General features: G+C 30.7%; 1 protein-coding gene and 1 long non-coding RNA gene across 3 annotated transcripts in view; both read left to right on the top strand.

The window, feature by feature from the left end:
• The window catches only part of LOC107453895 (bicaudal D-related protein homolog), a 134,535-nt gene that overhangs the window by 39,669 nt on the left and 72,935 nt on the right, over positions 1-21,931 (top strand). The gene's annotated exons all lie outside the window — the stretch shown is intronic.
• On the top strand, positions 17,530-21,440 carry LOC147810156 (uncharacterized). The gene is made up of 2 exons (XR_015432924.1): positions 17,530-19,480; positions 19,889-21,440. It is a non-coding gene; the product is annotated as an uncharacterized LOC147810156 (long non-coding RNA).

Genomic DNA, 21,931 nt, shown 5'->3' with positions numbered 1-21,931 from the left:
ATAGAAAATAATAGAATTGGTAAAAAATTGGTTAAATAGAATTGGTTAAAAATAATTTTACACTGTGATTTTTCCGAAAAAATCCAATTTCTATATGGAAACAAATTCGACATAAAAATGTTTTGAGAAAGAACACTTCGATATACGAATTCAAATTAACATATGGATCTATAATGCCAAAAGCAAAAATATTTTTTTGTCTTAACAAGGTTTTCGAGATATCGAGAGTATAGTATAGTTATTTAAATGAATGATAAATTTTGTACCATTTGTTGTAAATAACTGTGAAAAAGAAGTCTTGGTCCACTATAAATAACATAACCATACCTCTTCACTACGAGTGAATAAATAACAATTCGAACAGAACCACTAAAAACGTTCACTGAAATCGAGTGTTCACTACATTTATCTCGTTATAGCGGGGTTATATTGTATTGTTTAATTTCTTTTTGAAAATATAATCCCTGTCACTAGACATCATTCATTGACATTCATTTGATAACAATAAGCTGATTAAACATTGCCCACATTTTTGGTAATGGTGCGTCACAGTTTGATTTTCTGCAGGTGTATTGGACGTTTGAATAGAAAAGTGCATGTGTCACATGACTTTACGAACATTAATCGCATAAAGTGAAAACTCTGTGACCGCACAATGGAATCGTTAAAGCATTCAGCACACAGATTTTTCTTTTTAAGTTGCAATATTTTTTATTACTAAAAAATTATTTTTTTATATTATATATACTCAAATTTTTTTTTTCATTAAATGATTATTTTTTCGTACATTGAACTACATTTACAAACTATTATTGATTTATGAATTCTTGAAGTGTTACTGTAGGTGGTTGTTGATTTCCTTCGGTGTATGTTGACAATCACACAGTCGCTTTGGTAAATCTCCTATAGATATATATTAGGTCCAGTTAAGTCCTGCTGCCCTGTACGCCCTACATCAATGTTTTTTGAAGGTTCAATGCCACTGCCCAGTTTGCATTTGCCCGGTATTCTTAACACTGATGTATCTCCTAATCTATCCTCAGCAGATACTAAAATATCAAATAAATATAATAATATGAACGAACAAATGAACATCAAATCGGATATCGCAAATATTTTGAACATTCACCCAAGCGACTATGTGATTGCTGACATTCTCTGGTAAAATTCGACATTCTCTTGATTTCGGCACATCATGGTAACATATATATTTTATTTTCTAAATTTATAATTTTGTTCTGTGAACGGAATTGAGGAGATCACTTCTTTCAATTGTCTGAATGACGTAGTTCGTTGCATCCATATCAGTTGGTTGGAATTCACAACAAAGTTTTCGAATTTCAAACACAAAATAAATTGAATTTTAAAATCTTATAAGTATTAAATAATTTTTTTTCTTAATACCACTGGCACTCGAACTTCTTGAAATGTGGAATCCTCTCTATTATGACTGATAGTAATTATAGAGTTTTTTTTTTTATAGTATGGAATAAATATAATTTTAATTTCCATCGAAAATACAATAAAAGTTTAAAGACATTTTTTAAGATGCAAAAAAATTCCTTAATAATTCCAAACAATGCAGAATAATTCATTAAATCGTAAATAAAAACGATGGAACATGTTAATTTAAAACGCACAAAAATTACTGAAACTTTTTTAAGATGCCTTTTAAATGTTCGATATCTTTTTATAAATATGGATCTAATTTTATTTCTTTTATTATAACTTAACGGAGTAAACAATTCGTAGCAATTAAATAAATTGAAAAATGGTCATAAAAAGTGCTACAACGCATTTAACTATAACGCATTTTTACTATAACGTAACTATAACGCATTTTTAATATGAGATAAATGTTTTAAATACCTTTTTAATTTTAGAAATTTTTAAAATATTTTTTTGCAATGAAAAGGAATTCTGATATCAAATACATGTGATATTAAATGTGAGTGATACTATATAATATAGAAAATTATCAACAAAAAGCTTTAGATAAAAACTATCAAATTAACGTAAATGCTTAAATTTTTCTAAAATATTTTGCAAATCACGGGATGTCGATCATTATGAAGTAACAATTTGTGTCTATTGGATTCAGACACTTTACGTATTGATCTTCAGAAAATTAGAAAAAAAAAAAAAAAAAAAAAAAAAAAGAACTGAAAGGTCGAAAAAGGAGAGAAAAAAAAAGCATCAATACAAGAGTAAAAAGGGATGTGGGCAATAAAAATAAACCTTTAATGTTGTTAAAACATCCGTATCAAAGTTATGGTATGCAATCAGATGGTATAATATAGCATGACTAAAATGTTTCGATCAGTTTTTTGTCATTTTGTGTCGCGATGAAGAAAAAAGGAAAATGGGTCAAAACTACATAAAAGTTTTATTTAAACGTCGCATAATGGTTCTCTTTATGACTAAAAATCGCATTTTTCAGAGAGTTAAAAAAAAAGTTGTCTTTTTATCGGTTTGTTATCTAACATGGTCCACTGATGTTATTAGCCAGAGTTTGATAGAGAGATTTGAAAAAAAAAACCAAGAGAATTTTTTTTTTACCTATTTGATGTAAGATGAGGAGGTGTTGCTATTAAAATACGAGGATCATTAATTTAAACACATTCATTGTTTTTCTTATAAGTGCAGTAAAGAAAATACTAATTTTCGCTTGAAGATTCAATGAAGCTAATCATAATATTATGATGCGTAATTTATATCAAAATTCTGCTCATTATCTTCTTTTCATCTACGTCCAATAAAAGTAATCACGGCCCCTTTCACAAGTGGATATTTTATTCGTACTAGTTAGAGATGCAAATACTAGTTCTATGAAACTGTAAATCGAGTAAAAATTTTGAGATCAAAAAACCATATCTTACTATATATAAAATCTGAAGATGGTGTCGCAGTTTTCGTGGTTGTCCGTGCATTTTGATTGGACCGGAAAAATCATTTGGTAGGATTCAGTTTTTCATCTATCATTTCCATATTTTTTTTTTTTTTTTTTTTTTTTTGTCATCGGCATAAAATAAATTAAAGTCATAAAGGCATTGTTTTTCTATAAATATTTTTGTATCCCTAATTTAAAGTTACTTTCCTGTACTGCTATGATTATGCTTTCAATTCAAGAGTTTAAAACTAAGATAATTGCTTTTTTTAATTATTATTATGATGATGCCATTCTGAGCTACATTTTAAGATAAAGTAATTTAGAAAGGTGGTCTAATCTTATAACAGTTTTACGATTATTATTTTTTCTCCAATAACATTAATATACTGTTATAAATTACAGTTAAAGAGATCTGTTAAATAGTTTGGATCTAAACGATCAGCTTCATGCGCAATGAGATGCAAGAGAAAATAGTATATTTAATACATCCGCCCGTTTGGTAAGCGAAAATATTAAATGGCGGTTGTGAACTCATCAAATTTGTTTGAACAATTTAATGTTATAACATTATAAATGTTATTTTAAAGTATGATTACTTAGAAAAATTACTTCTGTTCACCCATAGATCTAAATATTCGTAGCACTAATAGATAATAATATTTAGACGTGGGAAACGGATTCACAAGCGTAAACAAACAGAATTCCTTTTAATATGTAAAGTGAATAATTTTAACATAAGTAGAAAAACTGTTTTCTGCCAAGAAACAACAATAATTGCAAAGGTTGGTGGGGCTTAGCCTCCTAGAAAATATAAAGTTTAATTCACTAACTAAAATGCATCAATAATAAGCCTCTTCTTCTTCATCATTTTCAGCAGTCGGAAGTACTAGTGTGGTTCTTTTTTCTTGTTGATCTACCCTCATGCCTTATATGTTTTAAGAGTAGCAGCCGAAATTCTACGCTCATCTTTATTTTGAGTGTATTCTTTTTCTGCTGGGTCTACATTAAATTCTAACTGTTCAGAAACTGTTAATGACACTTTGCAACCTTCTTTATAATTATTAAGGCCAAATAAGTTGCAATTTTATTTATATTGAAAGTACCATTAATTATTTTTTTTATATATAAATTCACCAAATTACTTTTATGAAATCGTTAAAATGACACTATTTTACTAAAATGTTTTTATTTTATTTTATTTTATTTTACAACCGGCGTTGAACAGTCGACTCAATTTTTTAAGTTTGGGACTCAACTCCGTAGCTTTGTAATTTTGAACCCAATCCAGAAGACAAGGGAACTCCTGAATCAAGTATTGGGAGAAATACTTTTTGATGGAACTAACCCGCAAATGCGTTACATGGAGATTAAAACCACAAAAATCTCACGCGGTTAGTCTGAAGGCAAAGATACTCTAACCCATGCTTCGTCTGCCCCTAAAGAATATTTTACGTGAGCGGAGTTCGTATCGATCAGCCATCTCTGGGATTCGAACCCGGTTCACCACATTGGAAGGCGAGCGCTCTATCTCCTGAGCCACTACGGCTCTCTAAAATGTTTTGATAGGAGTGAGCAAATTTATTACTCAATTTAAAGCATAAGTTCACTTGTTCAGACCTGTCACAGCGTCCCACGTCGTGCGCCGCGCTCGACATATTAAGCAGTGACTTTTACATTTTTACAAAAATCAATTTAATATTTTGATACAATGATATTGAAAAGATAAACGTTAAAAATGTGATAATGTTAAAAATGTGATAATTTTCCTATTTGAAAATGCAACTGAGTTGTTACTTGTAAATAGTGGCATTGCCTATCTCACCAGAAGTAGCGTTGATTTTGGCACAGTTCATTTCAGATACATCTCGAGATTTACGGATTAAGTTACTGATCTAGTAAAACCTTAGTCTGAGGAACTGTATGGCTGTTGTGTGTGGAATGTGTAGTTTTTGGTATGTTTTTAATGAAATCCCCCCCCCCGAATAATTATTTCCAGAGAAGTCTTCAGCCGACCTACAAATGTTAAAAAAGGATGTTGTACGATTTAGGATGACACTCGAAAATCAGGGCCAATAAAAGTGAAATATGCACCATAAATTAAGCTTCGTCATAAAATGGGTGAAGGGTGGTAATGTATCGGTTGAAGGTTGAGTGATTGACCACTTGGACAGCCGCGATATTCAACCAGCCATGCAACAGACCAAGACGCGGAAGTTATTGCTTTCCATCATCCCCCACCACCACCACCCCGGTTGAGCGACCAACGGCAAACACTTCGCGTGAGACCTGCTACTGTGGCTATAAATATCTGTTATTTTAGGATGGATTGTTTTTCTGTAAATAAAGAAACTGTTACTTGTCTTTCTTTCGATAATTATATCTGTGATTTGACACGCGATCGACATCATGATGGATTAATTATCACCTATACAAACTTTATTTATCGTCTAATCTATGCATATCTATCAGGATCATTGGATTTCAGTTAACTGAGAACCTGCCTTCAATACTAAGAATTCTTCTCTTCACCAAACTCAATTGTCGAAAGGGTGGAAAATTCTAAATGAGCTTTTAATCCTCTTTAACCAATAAATCAATGGAGACCCGAGGTGGCTCAGAGGATCGAGAGTTCACTTTCCAATGGCATGAACTGGGTACGAGTCCGAACGATGGCTGTTCCATTTGAATTCCGCATCTAGCTTTCACCGACTATAGTGCTCATGTAAAATATCCTCAGTGGTAGGCAGATCATGGATTAGAGTCCCTTTACCTTCTGGCAAACCACGGGAGATTTTCGTGGTTTACCTCTCCATGTAATGCAAATACGGGTTAGTTTCATCGAAAAGTCATCCACGAAGGCAAATTTCGGTCATTACTTGATCTAGGAGTTCCCTTGTCTTCTGGACTGGGTTCAAAATGACAAGGCTACGGAGTTGAACATTAGTAAGTCGTAAACCCAAAATTTGGTTCGGCTGTTCAACGACGGTTGTACAATAAAATATTTGTTAAATACATAAGATATCGAGAAAACGCAAATCAAAAATTTAACCTGAAACCCGAGGTGGCTCCCGTGAAATTCGGAAAATTTTTTTTCCAACATAATTCGCCTTTTAACGCAAAAATGAATTGATTTTCAAAATTACTTTTTTGTCTGAAGCATAGTTAAGTATCTTCTAACCGGATTTTATGAAATCTGCATTATACTACTAGAAGCTCTTACCAGTGGCTGTTTTTTATTTCAACGTTCAGCTAACGATAACGGAGTGTAAGAAGAACTTCAAAAAAATATCTTTCCAGAAATAGAAAAATTTCTCACCCTCAAAAAATATTATAATGTGTCTTCTTTCTGCTTTATTTAAGAATTTTTTTCCCCTTAGAAACAAAAATCAAGCTTTCAAAAGTTGATGAGTGGCAGAATTTGCATTTATAAATGAAGATGAAAGGTTTGAGTATTTATAGTTAGTTACCTTTGAAAAGGTATATAAGCACTTCTATTAAACAAACTCTTTATTTTTATTAGTTTTCTATCGATATTCAAATATGCTATAAAGTTAAATTTTATTCTACGAATATTTTGTAATTTTCCTTATAAAACAATTCGTTTTCTGCTCCGATTCGAATGTAATATAGAGCGAGAATACATTCGCAGAGAGAACATTCGCAATAGGTAACATTCATTCATTCAAAACAATAAGCGCCCAGAGACGTTTGTTTTCTGTGGAAGTCGACATTCTTATGAGAAAGGGACCTTTTTACCCTTTGATTGTTTCAGACCTGTTATTAGAGTAAAAGAGATGACGAATTCTTTTTTTTTCTTCCCCTTCTCAACGACGTGTATTGTAGTCAATCAAAGACACACTTAAAGCACCAGAAACTAACGAATATTTAAATATCAACAGCAATCTTAAATCATTTGTCATGGTTCCGCGCCAATTAGTTGTCAACACAATCCATCATCACAGATCAGTACTGATAAGAAGGTATGACAAAGCAAAAACAGTTTTCACTATAGAAAGACTGAAACTTAGTATAGACCTCAAAAGCAGTCAAATTGTGAAAGAATAACTAATGTGCAAAGACATTTGTTTAAAATTGATTTTTAATATTTTTTATATTATTTACAGTTATATAACAAGTTATTACTAAATATTAACACTAAAAAAAATTATATGTTGTACGAAAAGTCACAGAATTCTAAGAAATGGTGTCATTATATACATCATTGTTTTTCTAATTGAAATTAAAAAGCAGTCAAAATGACTTTCTTGGGCAATCTAGTGTTAAAAATAATATTTTTTTTTATAGTGTGCCGCATAGGCGACTCATTTGAGGCCTTTATATCATTCTAAACCATTTTTTTAAGACAGTTTAAGTTAATTATGAAATTAAGCTATTGAGTTTTAAGGGAAATTGCAAAGGGGGAGAGGAGAAACACGCGACGAAAATTGCGTTTTATAATAAATCTTTTTTCTCTCCATTATTTAAGCTAAATCGTAGAATTTCTTATCATTCTTGTATTTATTCTTTGGTTTTAATAGAAATTGTTCAATTTCAAGATGTAACGCTCTAAATATTTCTCATTTGACTAGGAAAAAATGGTCAATAAAATAAACAAACAGAATTGCTATTTTACTTCATTGTAAGTATACATGATAAACGGCAGAAGTTTTGGTAAAAGAAAACACAATTAACTGAAAACATATGATTATTACAGTTCAAATTATAGATTATAATGATTGATGTAAAAAAGCAAATGGAATTATTTGGATTTGCTTAAATTAATAATTTGATTGTTTTTGGGGGATTCGAAAAAATAATAAGGAAAATGAGTAGATCAGATACGAGATGTAGCGCACTTATTAAACTGGCTCGAAAACGTTTAACCGCTTTGCATAATGTTTTTAATAACCAGTCTAATTATGAACTAAATGAGTTGATTTGTTTTAATTGATTATTTATTTTTATCTGAAGTGTACAAAAGCATGATGAAAAAAATTAAACGAGAAATTAAAAACAGAAATTGAATTCGCCTGAAAATGTGTAATTGTTTTAATGGGATAACAGGAAGTGACGTATTGTGGGTATCTCGAGCCTGATGGGTTGTTGAAACATGCATTTGTTAAAGTTAGCAACTGTTCTTTCCATTCCCCTTCGTGTAAGCCAAACCCGTCAAGTATCCATTATCTTAAGTGACTCATTCTATATTCTTCAAAAAAGATTTCAATTCTTTCACTATATATTTCTTACTTTACACAAAGATAGGCACGCCAGCCATGTAGAACATAAACAAACTCATTATGCATCGAAGTTGCCAGGTACACAAAACAAAATGATACGGCACTGTATTTAATTAACGTCAGGTTCATTAAGATTTTAACTTATGTGGAGAAACTTAGCTCTTTAACTCGCCGTTTTGCTTATTTACGATCAGCTGGAGCTGACGTCATACGTCCCATGTGTGGGTATCATTTGTGATCTTCTTCTCGAAAAACGGGGTTCACAATACTAAATAAAAGGAAATAGTGACCGTTGTCATTTACGTATTTTCTGGAATATTATTTTTGCACAAATTTGCTTAACAATTTGTTTTAATTATATTTGTATTCAATGTAGAAAGATATGTTGCGAACATGGCTTTAAATACGCCCGTTTTTTTTTTAACATATCCTTCAGAAACATGATACGAAAAAGTTAGAATGTTCGTAAGTTCATTAGAAAGAAATCAATTTAGTATATAATCCATCTTTAAACGTCATTGTGATGTTATTTTAATTCCTAGAGATGTAATTGAAAAAAAGAAAATCTGTCGCCCTGTGTGTTGACAATAAAAAACATAAACAAATAATAAATCTAAGTTAAATAAATGACCAGAAAGAAATATATTTCATCAAATTTGATGTGCGATATAATATTCTAACTTTTGTGGAGAAACTTAGCTCAACTTCAACATCCCGTTTTGCTTATAAGCTGGCTATGACGTCATAGTTTTGTTTTCGATTGAATCGCGACAGTGAACGAATGAGTTTTACATTTGTATTGAAATAAAAAGTGAGCCGTTAGCATTGATTGTTAAGAAAAGAATAAAATATTTATATTAGCTTTTCATAAAATGTAATTAAAATTAAATAATTGGTTTAATTTAATTCAAATTCGAATAAGAATGATTAAAAAATAAATTAAAAAAATTAAAGAAAGTTTAAAAGCTCTGAAACATGTAATACCTATTATGACATCACAGCCAAAGTGTGAAGAAATACACCATAAAAATAATCTACAAATAGTCTGCGCAAAAATTGCTGAAAGGAAAAATTTATAATTCTTTTTGCAATAATGAAAAATAATGATCATTAGAAGTTAATAAAATTTTAAAAGTAAATAAAAATTTTACTTTAGAAAAAAATTAAATATACTTAAAAAGAATACTATTATTAAAAGTGATTTTAGAGCTCAGTTTTGTTTTTTTGATTTTGAATCAGAAAAAGTTAATTTAACTATAAAATGAATGAAAATATTTAAAAATATGATTAAACTATATAAAATTAATTAAAGTAATCGGATCAGAAACTCTGTAAAGTAATGAAAATTTTAAAAACTGAAAGTCATGAAAATCTCAAAGTCTATAACTTTGAAGCTTTTCCTTTCAAGCGAATCCTTTAGCAGTGAATTGTGCAAGAATTAATTTTTCTACTCACTCAAAAAGGACTATTTTTGTCTTAATGATTCACATGAATACAAACAATAATAAAGACACCTGAGATGATTCCTCATATTTCAGGGATAAATATGTTTTTTTTTTTTGAGTAATTTCTCATCATATCTTAGGTCGTTGGCTATATCCAGAAATAAACAAGTAAACAAAAAAAAAAATTTCTCATTCATTTGTAAGAAATGGAGTGTAAAGTCAACAAAGATAGGTAGAAAGAGAAAGTATGCTTAGATGTGTAATTATTGTTGGAGAAATCATCGTTTTCAATGGCAGGCATATCCCTAGGCGGGATATGAGTAGGTCACAAAATCTTTTTCTTTCTTATTTTTATGAAAGGCAGTAAAAAACCTTTCTCTAGAGTTCTTTTTTCTTCAATAAAAGATATATCGTGATTTATTTATTTTTTCAAATTAAAGTTTTCTTTCTAAAAAATATTGTTCGAACAGAATTTTTACTTGAAAAGAAAGCTCTAACAGATTCAGCTTTAAGGTTTTTGTCTCTTAATCTTAAAACCTGTTGAACTATATGTGTGTGTATATAAGGCATAAAAAGATATTTGTCTTTTAGGAGGTTCTTTGCATTATTATAAGGCATAAACTATCACGTGATATGATATTCAGAATACAGAGAAGGATACAGATATTTTCGGCTCATCAGAATTAAGTTAATAAGGGTTAGAGCGGAATTTAGCTATAATTTTTTTATTGAGCTCTTTTATAACCAATGTATTAACACTAGAAAGACGGAAAATTAGTATATTACCTACATTGCCGAAAAGCAGTCAAAATGTCTAGATTGTGAATGCGTCAATAAATTTGTTTAAAATTAATTTTTAAATTTTTTTATATTATTTACAGTTATGTAACAAGTTATTAGTAAATATTAACAATGAAATTTTTTTTTATTTTGTTCAAAAAGTCACAAAATTCTAAGAAATTGTGTCTTTGTATACATCATTGTTTTTCTAATTGAAATTAAAAGCAGTCAACATGACTTCTTCAGACAATCTAGTGTTAAGACCTATGAAAAAGTGGTAACTATATTTTTTCAAGGCGACAGAATAATGTTTAACTTTAGCTTTTATTTCAACAATACGGAAACATTCTCTAAACACATTTATATAATCTCTTTATATCGTAGACACGAGAAATTTAAATCATTTATATTTTTTAGCGCTATTTATAGAGCGCTTAAAACTTAGTTCAGAAAGGTGCAACTTTTTTTAACTGTATTTATCAATACTATTTAATTACCACCCCTTTTGAATGTTATTCTCTGTTATTAGTACGGTTTTGATTTTGATAAGTACTCAAAATCAAAGTCTTATATGTAAATGTGTATTTCCTTTATTGTATCATAAAATAATCGCCTAATAGAATCTTATTGTGAAACATTTTATGATAAAAATTTTAATCACCGTTTTATGATCGCAATAATTAAGGAGATCTCGCACTTTTACGTTAGCTTCTATTCGCTCCTGTATGTAAGATTTAAAGCAACTGCGCATGCTTGGGTATATTTTAGATGCTACATATCTTCACGTTACGTTGCCGTGATTAACGCTACAAAGACACATCTACAAGCATCCTGTTTATAGCTGTTGTTTTCTGCTTAGGCCTACCTTCGATTTTAAAACATGGAGACATGGAATGCGATTTTGAAGAAGTGTATTGATGATATTTAAAAATGAATCGCGTGATATTACAATAGGTTAAACGAAGAGATCGTCCATTGCAAGCGTTTGTTTTGATTTTTTAGTCAACGATATTCCACAGCGTTAGCGTTTTTAACTTACGGAGTTTTGTGATACCTCCCATTTTCATTTACGTCCTTTATTATTTTTGTTACGTTATTACAGTTTGATATTTTTTTACAGGTGAAAGCGCATTTTACCAGAATTGACGCAATTTAAAAATTACGCACGGGAGCTAACGTAACTTTGCGAACCCCCTTTTTTTTAAATTATGTGCAGTCAACGGGTTCATAATAATTGTTTAAAATTGTAAAGCAATATAAAAAAATCAACATTTTGCATTATTGCTTGAATTTTTAAAATAACTAAACATTAAAAAGAATCTAATGAATCAAGTCTGTGTATGACGATCTGAGGGCAACCGTATGAAATGATTAATATTTAATTTTATACCAATGGTATTAGAAATCAAATCTGTGGAACAAAATCTATGTCAATAGAATAAAAAGAACCACTGTGGTAAGGGTTAAGAGCGCTCCCAATAAGGTACATACCTCACCTTCCAATAAGGTGAGACAGGTTCAGCGATAGCTGTTCGACACAAAAACTGTTCCTCGCTCTCACCGACCACAGCACTAATGAAAAAAATAAATAATCTCAATGGTAGACGTATTAGTAAACCGTAAAAATGAAATTTAACAAGATAGGTTAGGACAGAAGTTAGGTTATGTTAGGTAATAGGCATTGGAATTAGGTTGTGGTTGAGTTGTGATTGGTTAAATGAACTGTAAATTGTGACTTAATTAGTAAATATGTAGTGCCATCTATCGTTAGAGATGAGAGATACTATTCTTTTTGTGTTAAACAGCTCTGAGGTGCTGCCATCTATGCGTAAATGAGAATTTCATATTTTAATTCTCCGCAGTCACCAAATGAGAAGTGCAATATACGGGAAGCTTCATGTTTTGAAGGAATGGAAGATATATTGTGGTGCTAACGCTTGGATTTGAACAATCTTCCCGTCAGCTTGTTATGAGATAGACAGTTTGGCTCTCTTGGTTGCAGTGGCTTTATAACTTCATAGTGGTTTTAACTTCATAGGTAGGCCCAGTTGGCAAGAATTAAATATTGGTTGCACAGTTGTATTAGGAAAAACAGTCAATAAACGATTTTTCTCGCTGTTAACAGTGTGAATGCCATCTTTTGTTTCTTATGGATATTTAACAGTTTTAAAAGATGATGGTGAAATAAGTAATCCTTTAAATTAATAAACATTTAAATACATTTTTATTTAACCATATTTTCGAGAAATTCCTAAAGAGTGTGTTTTAAACTAGTCATAAAAGAAAATAAAACACAATAAAAATGTTGAGACCTTTTTATCGAATAATTTTTATCTCGATTTTACAATCCCTTTATCGTCAAAAAACAAAAATAATGACGATAAATCGTGGAGATTGATGACAAAAGTGATGAAGGAGCAGAGTTTCACAGTGTTGCATATTAAGAGCTGAGATATCTTTAATTTTGTTAGGCAAAAAAAAAAAAAAAAAATTAGTTTAAAATTCAGTATATTTTTCAGGATAGTTTGATATTTTTTTAAGCAGTGGCGGCAAGTGGAGGGGAATTTTTTTTCATTTAAAATTTCATGTTTAATATAATTTATTAAATGATAGAACAAAATTTTATATATTTTTATGCTTACTTAATTTCACCTGGCAAACTAAAATGAAATTAACTTAAATTAGTGTCAGCTAAATATAAAATAGTTTAAATTAGCGTAACTTTGAATTTTTTTAATCATATTTTGTGATAAGAATTGTTTCAAAAAATAATTAAGACAAATTCAATAAATTTTAACTTAACTATTTGTGAAATGTTATGTTTAAGAAAAAACCTTTTTCTTTTCACACTTTTCAATTTCTCTCAATTTTCCCTGTTTTTCAAACTTCTTCTAATGTCCCAAAAGGAAAAGGCTTCTTTTAGAAAAATGCTCAATAATGTGTTAATTATATTACGTTAATTAGATTAATTATACTTCGTAAATTAGAATATAGTGGTCAACAATACTGAGCTGTATCAGAGAGAGCGTATACGATTTTCAAGCATCGATCACAATTTTTTTTTTTCCAACAGGAAAAAATACTTTTTAAAATTCTAAATCTCATTATTCAAAATCGCCATCAAAATCTCGGAAACTATTCACCTGATTGTCTTCATACGATTTTAGATAAACAAACCGTATTTAATACAGTTTTAAAAAATCTTTTTGAATTCTAAGAACTTCAAAATATTATATTTGGTATAAAAAAATAGTAAAATATAAAGCTGAAAAAAAAAGACTTATTACAACAAAAATATTTTAAAACTAATTAATAAAATTTGATGTGGATTGTCGTACATATTGCAAACTAAACGAGCACTCAATCCTCGGCTCAAAGAGAGCATCAAGGTTCCACCGCTTATCTATTGCATAACATTGCTGGGCAGAAGTTCGAAGATGGGTTCGTCTTTTCCTCTCTTCATATGATTTATAAATGGATTTCATGCGTTGATCTGGATTTTTGGGAGAGTTTCTACATCCTCAGAAATTAAAACTCCAGTTCTAATGATCTTGCCACAATATCACACTTGTCAAACTTTTGAAAAGCATTATCTTTTTTAAAACTTTTAATGTTTTACCTTTAACTGTATATTTAGCTTGTTGGTGTGACTTTGTTTGATCTCCATTCACCATCCTTGCCATTCGTCCTGCTGATAAAAGGGTACACTCGTATAGGTTTTTGATAATTTTTTTTTTACTTTCATGATTGTAAACGTTATTTCTAATGAAATCGAAAGTTAAATAATTATAACTTTACAGCTTAATACTTAACAGCTAAAGGAGAAATTTGTGGATAAAGAAAACAACAACAAATGGAGCTGCCACGCTTTGTTTAACACTTAAATTAAGTAAATGATGAAGTAGTGTGTACCATTAAAATCAAGATGTTTGTTGCCTTGTGATCAGTGAAGCAATGAAATGAAGGTTGCCATCTCTTTGTTTGAAATTGAAGTAAAATTAAATATGAATCCCTCTCTTATACCACAAACACCCTTTTGACTGAAAGTCAGGTTTTTTGTCTTTAGTTTTAGAAACGATAACATGGTGTAGAAGCGTAACCAAATTTCAAATGAGAAAGTAAATTTAATAGTTAAAAAATCAGCAAAAATAATAATAACACTAATAATACAATGGAATACTACATACAATAAAACATAGTTTAAAAAAAAAGTAATTATTATACACTTATTATACAAAATTTTAATAACTATTGAAATATGAATACATAAAAACAATACTTCAGTAACAAAATCACAAATCTTCAAATTGCACATTCACAACCTTCCGTCTTACTCTTTATGCTGCCATTTTTTTTCTAATAAAAAATGTTTAAATATTATTGGGATTAATTTATAAATATAAATTCATTTAGCTTATTACTTAAAATTAATTTTATTTTAAGACATTTTATTTTTGGCTGGAAGTTAATGTGAGATTTTCAAAAATTTGCTTACGGAAAAGAGCTTGCTAAGAAGTTTAACTTATATTATAAATAACTGAATTTATAAATTTTGTGTTTATAACTACAAATAAACTCCATGAGAAATGATTAAGGGAACGAATGTAAAACGAACAGTATCTTCCCAGTGATGGGCTTCTTATTGGACACATGCTAATCTTTACTTATTTAACCCATATTTATGTAAACAAAACCCTTCATTGGTGATTTTTTTAAAAATATATTTCCTGAAGTGATCAGCAGATGGTCACTTAAATACATAGGTGGAGAAATAGTTTCTCATCGATATTTAAAAGTCAACGAAATAGGTATGAACTATGCTTCCCACAGTTTTATAAAGGGGTAACTCGAAATCATTGGACTTGAAATACGTTTTCTGCTATGAATTCAGCTACTGATTTTTGTTTTGTTTGGATCTCTTCTTGCACAAGTTTTTTTTAGGGATGTTTTTTTTTAGTTCAATGAGATTTATCACAGACTCTTGTTTCCTACAGTAACCGAATTGAAAAACCTATTGGATTCATATCTAGTGACTAAGGTGGCCATTCTTTTGCTGTAAGAAAGTAATTAATATATGACTCGCATCATTCTCGCTTTTTTTTTGTTTTGTGTGGTAGAACAAAATATTGTTTTAAAGCCCATTTTTGGCTTTCAGAGAACTTTTATCACCTAAGAATTTAACCATCTTTTAAAATGAGTAAATTATTTAGCGATAGAAACATTAGGTTTCAAACTTTTCCTAGGTCATTTTTAGTCAATCTGTATATCATTATAGTACACTAAAAGTAATAGCTCTATACTGTTTTATGACATAAGATATCCTCTGTAGTAGACGAATCATAGGTAAATTTCAACCGCTGTTAGTTTTTCGTTATTTTCCTCTTCGTGTACCGCAAATGCAAGTTAATTTCATCAAAATGTCCTGACGCTTCATCCAAGGAAGCTTCCTTGGTTCCTAGATTATATTAAAATTGCAAGGCTACGAAGTTAAACATTGATGATCGTAAACTGAAAATCGGGTCGGCTGTTTAGCACCGGTTATAAAATAAAATATTGCCATAATGACTTAAGGCTATCCTTCAGACAGAACTAGAGTTTTTGTATCAGTGAAAAGTATTCCATGGAACATAGTTACCGAATTTTTAATTTCAAAGTTATACTTTTTCAGGGTTTAAAGTTTTTCAAAATTCGAGTTTGAAAAATGTTACAAATTTTAAATGCTAAGTTTAATCGAACACATTTAAATGAATAAAGTAAAACAAAAAATGTTCAAAAATATAAAGTCTTGGATATTTCTTTTATTTTATTGAAAGCAAAAATTATCCATTTAAAATTATCTATTATCTATTTTTTTTTTAAAAAAATGATATTTAAAGCTATATCAAAAATTTTGTAACTTTATTTTTAAAAGTTTATTAAAATGTCTGCTAATTAAATGATAATACGAAAAACTTCAGAAGACTGCATTGCTTTTTTTTTAATTTAATTTTTTTCTCAAAAGGTGTGCTCGACTCCACTAATCATAGTTACATTCACAATCTGTTTTTAATGTTCATATTTCACGAAGTTTCCAATCATACGTTCTTTAACAGTCTGGGAACATAAACAATAATTGAGGACGATTCTATCTCTGTTTCTCATGCGTAAGTACTCATTTTTGAAAAGTACCATATGTTCTGCTTTGTTCGATTCGAATGATCCCTATCGAATATCACGCGACGTGGGTTACGAGATGAAAAGAACGTCGGTCGTGACAGAGGGGTGGAGTAGGAATATTAGAAGAATATTGTATTTTCAAATAGAAGGGAGGAAAATGACTAAATGCTTTTTTCCGATGAGTTCCATTTTGATAAGGGTGAAATGGCATGGAAAACTTGTTAAACGTGAAATATTAGTGATTACTTATAATGTTATGTATACCAAAATAGTCATGTAGAACTTTGTAATAACTATGTTTACTTATGCAATTTGTCATGAAATGTTATATTTTTTGTTTCATCTTAAACGTGAACTAAGCTACCAATAAATAATTGAAGAAAAAAAAATGAAAATAAAATAAAAATTGTATAATTTCGTTTTTCAAGTAGCCGGAGAAGTAGTTCATAATTTTATTTTTGTCAGAAATAAACGTGAAAGCATCATTTTCTAAGCACGAATTTTCGAGGGTGTGTTTAAAAAGGTCTGTTTTCAGACTGTTTAAAAAAGGAAGTTTTTTTAAATTTTTTGTTTGAAGTTTATATTTTCTCTTCATTTATTTTCGTATTCGTAAAATTGTTAGAAAAAAAAAAGAGTTGAAATTTCGATAAACAATACATTTTGCTCGGGAGGAAACAGCTGTAATTTGTGTTGGGAAATAATTTTTTTATTTTCTCCTGAGGCATGGAGCTCAATTTAAAATTTCAGTAATCTAGCTAGCCCGAAAGTGATTGAAATTTCGATCGATGGTAAATTATATATAAGGCGCGGACTGAGCACGCCATAGTGAAGGATTAAAATTCATTCTCTGTGGATGGTTTCATGTCCACCCAGATAACAGCTTCTCTGTAAGGTAAAGGCGTCCGGTGTGCAATGCGACCAAAGTTGCAATTGTCAGAAAATTCTGGAGCTCTTACCAAACAATGTAGAAAGGAGAAGAAGTCCAGCTCTTAGAATACGTAACTAATGCTGGGAACTGCTCAGTTCGGTATGTTGTACCAGGTAAACAACTTACAGGGTGAGAAACACACTCAGATTTAACAGAGCATCAAAGATCCAACAAGCGCATGAAAAGCGAAGTCATAGTACGCCACTTGCGAACTGGTTGTTGGGCAACTCTAAATGTATGGTTGCGTACTCTGCCTCCCACCATTCACAGTTTTATTCTTTCTTTCAATATCAAAATGTGTTTAGCAGATTTAATCAGTATGGATGATATAAATGTATTCTCAAAGAAATATGTTTATTAACAGTACAGCACCGTTTATCAAAAGTGCAAAAATGTAGAACTAACCAGTTATAAAAAGAGAGAAAACTTTTCTTCTTCTCCTCAACCCCTGTTGTGGTTGGGGAGAGAGAAAGGTGCTGTAAACTTCAGATGCTGTATCTCTAAGTATTGTTTTTTCCTTTATACTTAGGGACCAGACCAAACCTTCGGGAACCGGTTTATATTATGCCTACGGAAGCTAGCCTGCTTCCCCTATCTATATTCTTTGCTTTTACCTACGCACGCTTTCGGTCAGTCAAAAGATTGCTGAGGAAGTGTTTTCTTATAAATTTTATTTTACGATCTAAATTCTGTTTTGATAGTGCAAGAAATGATTAAAACATGCTATGTCATTCAGGCCCGGAAATTCAATAGAGGCTTGGGAGTTGCTGATAGTTTGTTTTATGAACGCAGCTAAACACATTAAATGATTAAAAAAATACAGATATTTTTTTAAAAAAGAAAGTCAGTTGTTTTAAATTCTCAGAAATTATTCAACCGATTTCGGACACATTTTGAATTTTGCTATATAAAACTACATTCTTTTAAATGATGTAAATATTTGTATACTTTAAAATTCAGAATTTTTCTACTTTTATTAAACAAAATAATAAAAAAAAACGATTTTTTAATGGATTATCTTTGGATAAACTAATTTTATAATTGGGTGCAAAAAGTGTTTAATTCGCTTTAAAAATTCTCCGGAAATGGAGAAAATGCGCAAAAAAGTAAACTTAACATTAAGAGGTCCAAAATTTAGACTATTCTCCTGACTAAACTATCAGGACCTTATTTACCAGATTTCGGCTGCTCACTATAATTTGGGGGACAGAAATTATAATCCGTCGAAAAAAGGGCATGTTTTTTCAGAGAAAACACGGTTGATTTTGTAACTTGAAATATAATGTACACTAATTAATTAGCATATTTGAGGTCACCTCTTCGAACGAGTCCTAGTACGTGAAAATCCGATCACTAGATAGAAAGTTTTCAGAGTGTTTCGTTTATATTTTGAGCTCTGAACATTTAAAGATAGTAGAACAAGGATTGAAATTCTGATTTCAAGATTTCCCCTCTATACTTGCTATAACGAGTTAATAAAAATTTAGTCAGACATCGAATAAAGTTTTTGCAATTTGAATACTTTTCACTTTAAAATAGTAAGTTTAAGTGCTTGTTAACATTTCAAGTATAATTTTTTTTTTTTTTTTTGCATGAACGCGTATGCTTTTTTCTCATACATTTTATCAAAACACTCACGTTTGTGCGTGTGAAGGTGGATTCTTGCAGTCGAAATTTCAGACACTTTCCAACTAGTTAGAGCACGAAACATTTTTTATGGTGAAGTTTCAATTGTGTGATGAACATTGCAAGCAGACTTTTCCACTGTTTTCTTGTCAATTGAATTAATTTATCGCAATTAAAAATTTCCATCATTTAGCGATTACCTAGAGTGATCAAATGTCAGGCTTTGTGCCTGAATGGTCACGGAATTCTTGAGTCGAAACTTGTAGGACCCTCTCAGCCATATATTTCAATTGTTTCTTGATTGCTAAAATCGAGTTTTAGCACCAAATAGAATTAAGTCTTAATCAAAATTGGGACCATTTTTCGACAATTTAAAATGGTTTTACTTTCAACCCGAGATGCATTTTTACTGAAACCAGTAAAAATTATTTGCTAATTGTTGTGCGCTAAATCTACCTCCAATTTATCTTTAGTTGAAATTTCAACAACATTTGACAGAAATTAAACTAAAAAGAAGAAAATTCATAAGTAGAATTAATTAAAGAAAAGCTACATTTAAGTAGACAAAAATGGGATTAAAGAATTATCTTTTTGTCACACCTAAAACAATGAGCGGGCTCATCACTTTTATATCACCACTGAAATTTTATTTTTCGAAAGTAGCGAGCTCCATGTTCTTCATTTTAGGTATGGCAAAATTAAAGCTACTAATTTTCTCGTTTTTGTCCACATAAAACACTAAAACATGAAATTTTGGACTCAAACATAGAATTTTTTTCCAATTTGCTTGGAAGAAAAAACTTCAGAGTTTGGAATTCAAAAGCAGAATTCTTTTTGTACCTCTAGTCGAGTGGATAAACAAAGTTTTAAATTTTTTATATTGTGATTTTTGAGAAAAAATTCTTTTTTTGTTTCGAAAAATGTTCGACATATCAAGGTTTTGAGAAGAAACTCTTCGACATTGGAATACAAATTAACATTATGTGGGTATGTATTGCCAAGGGGAAAAATATTTTTTTGCCATAGCAAGATTTTCGAGATATCGAGGTATATAATATAATTACTCTTTAATATCACTTTTTAATGAATATTTTTTCTTGTAAAAACTGTGCCGTTTGAATTAGTCTGATACTTAAGTTCATGCTAGATGAGAAGGACTAAAATGATCGAATTCATGTTCACGTGACAAGCTTTTCGGAATGCCTTTTACTTATAAACACAGTCTATAAAATTTATGTTTGGAGGAAGTGATTCTTCATTTGAGTGACTCACGTCACTTTTTGATCAGCACCTCTCTTGATGTCGGTTTTTTTGTGATTTAACACCCATCTCTTCCGACAATCAGGGCAATAAAGAGTAAAATCCAGGCCCTGACTGTCAGGGTATCAGACCGAAAACTCTTGCGCATGGTGCAATCAGCAACAAGGAAAAGCTGGCTCTTTGTTAATCCTTCCGAGACGATGAAGTTCAGAAAAAAAGGCTGATTTATAGAAATGATTCTGTCCTACTTTTTATGCATCAAAACTGCCCACACGACGTCAAATCACGAGGTGTGGCGTTTATGGCCTTGGCGTTTCACCTAATCACAGATTTCCATTCAAATTGGAACTTTTTCTCTGTATTAAAGTTATCTAACTATTCTAAAGCGTGTAATCGAGTAGTGTGGGTGGATAAAGTGAGCTGTAAGTTCGCCGTTCAATAAGAGGCTTGCCTTGAACAGGATAGCAGTAGTCAAATATAACATAGCATTTATCGAACACTTCTTATGAACTTGGGTTGAATTGTTTGCGAAATCAAAATTATTTGGGCGGTTTCTGTTTTATTGTAAATGGGATACGTTTTTCATAAAGTTATCTTAAATTACTTTTCTTTGCTGTTGGTATAAATATTTTTTTTCAGCGATTTTATTTTTCCTTTAAGATACCTTAAATAATTAATGCTCATACGAGTGCGAAAATAGGCTTCTCTATGGTTACTGAGGTGTGAATGAAAGACAAAAAATATAATGATACATTAAAGATAAGACGTAGCTTTATTTTTCCACATAATTTCTAAATACATCAATTCATTTCTCATACTGCTTCATAAGCTTCAAAACACCCTCCTGGGCTGTACGTGCGGATTAAGCGTTGGTGTAAATTCCATACATGGTCATACTTTCACTTTCATTACTTGTAGCGAAAGTAAAGTAAAAAGTACGTATTTTTACTTGTACTTTGCTACTTTTTAAATTTGGTACTTTGACTTGTTTCTTTAGTCACCTTTTTTTTCTTAAAAAGTACAAGTATTTGTAATGAGAACGTCGAAAGAAACCGTTACTTTTATCTGAAATTTTAAATTTTTTATAAGTTTTCGTTTAAATAGAAAAAAAAGAAAAAGGCTTGTTGCTTTTCAAAAGTAAAGTTCCAATGTTTGGTAACTTCATTGCAATTGCATCCGAGGTACCTTCCCCAAACACTCTTCTTCAAAGCCAGAAACAAGCGGAAGTCTCAAGGGGCGATGTCAGAATTGTATGGCGGATGATCAAGGCGCTTCCAACCAACAGTTGCAATACGGTTTTGAGTTGCTGACGTCGACTTTGCTCTCGCATTGTCATACTTCAACAGACTGTCAAATCGGGGGAGAAGGTCAGTCCGTTGTTTTTGAATAACCTCGTTTTATTTCAACAGGGTGTAACAGTACGGCGTATTATTAAGGGTTCGTAAGTACAAAAAATCCTAGTTCAGAAACTCCGAAACTAGACTGAGCTGGTTGAGTAGTTCGTCTCCACTTCCCGCAGGTACAGCGACTGTGTTTCCTGCTTGATCGCGGTTGAACAATACCGAATGTTGTGTGGATGTCCAGTTTCTAGAATTATTGTTCGATCTCT

Source organism: Parasteatoda tepidariorum, chromosome 4 (assembly GCF_982258835.1).
Source record: "Parasteatoda tepidariorum strain Cologne lab strain chromosome 4, Ptep-v5.0, whole genome shotgun sequence".
NCBI lineage: Eukaryota > Metazoa > Arthropoda > Arachnida > Araneae > Theridiidae > Parasteatoda > Parasteatoda tepidariorum.
This window is presented reverse-complemented; position numbering and strand designations above follow the sequence as displayed.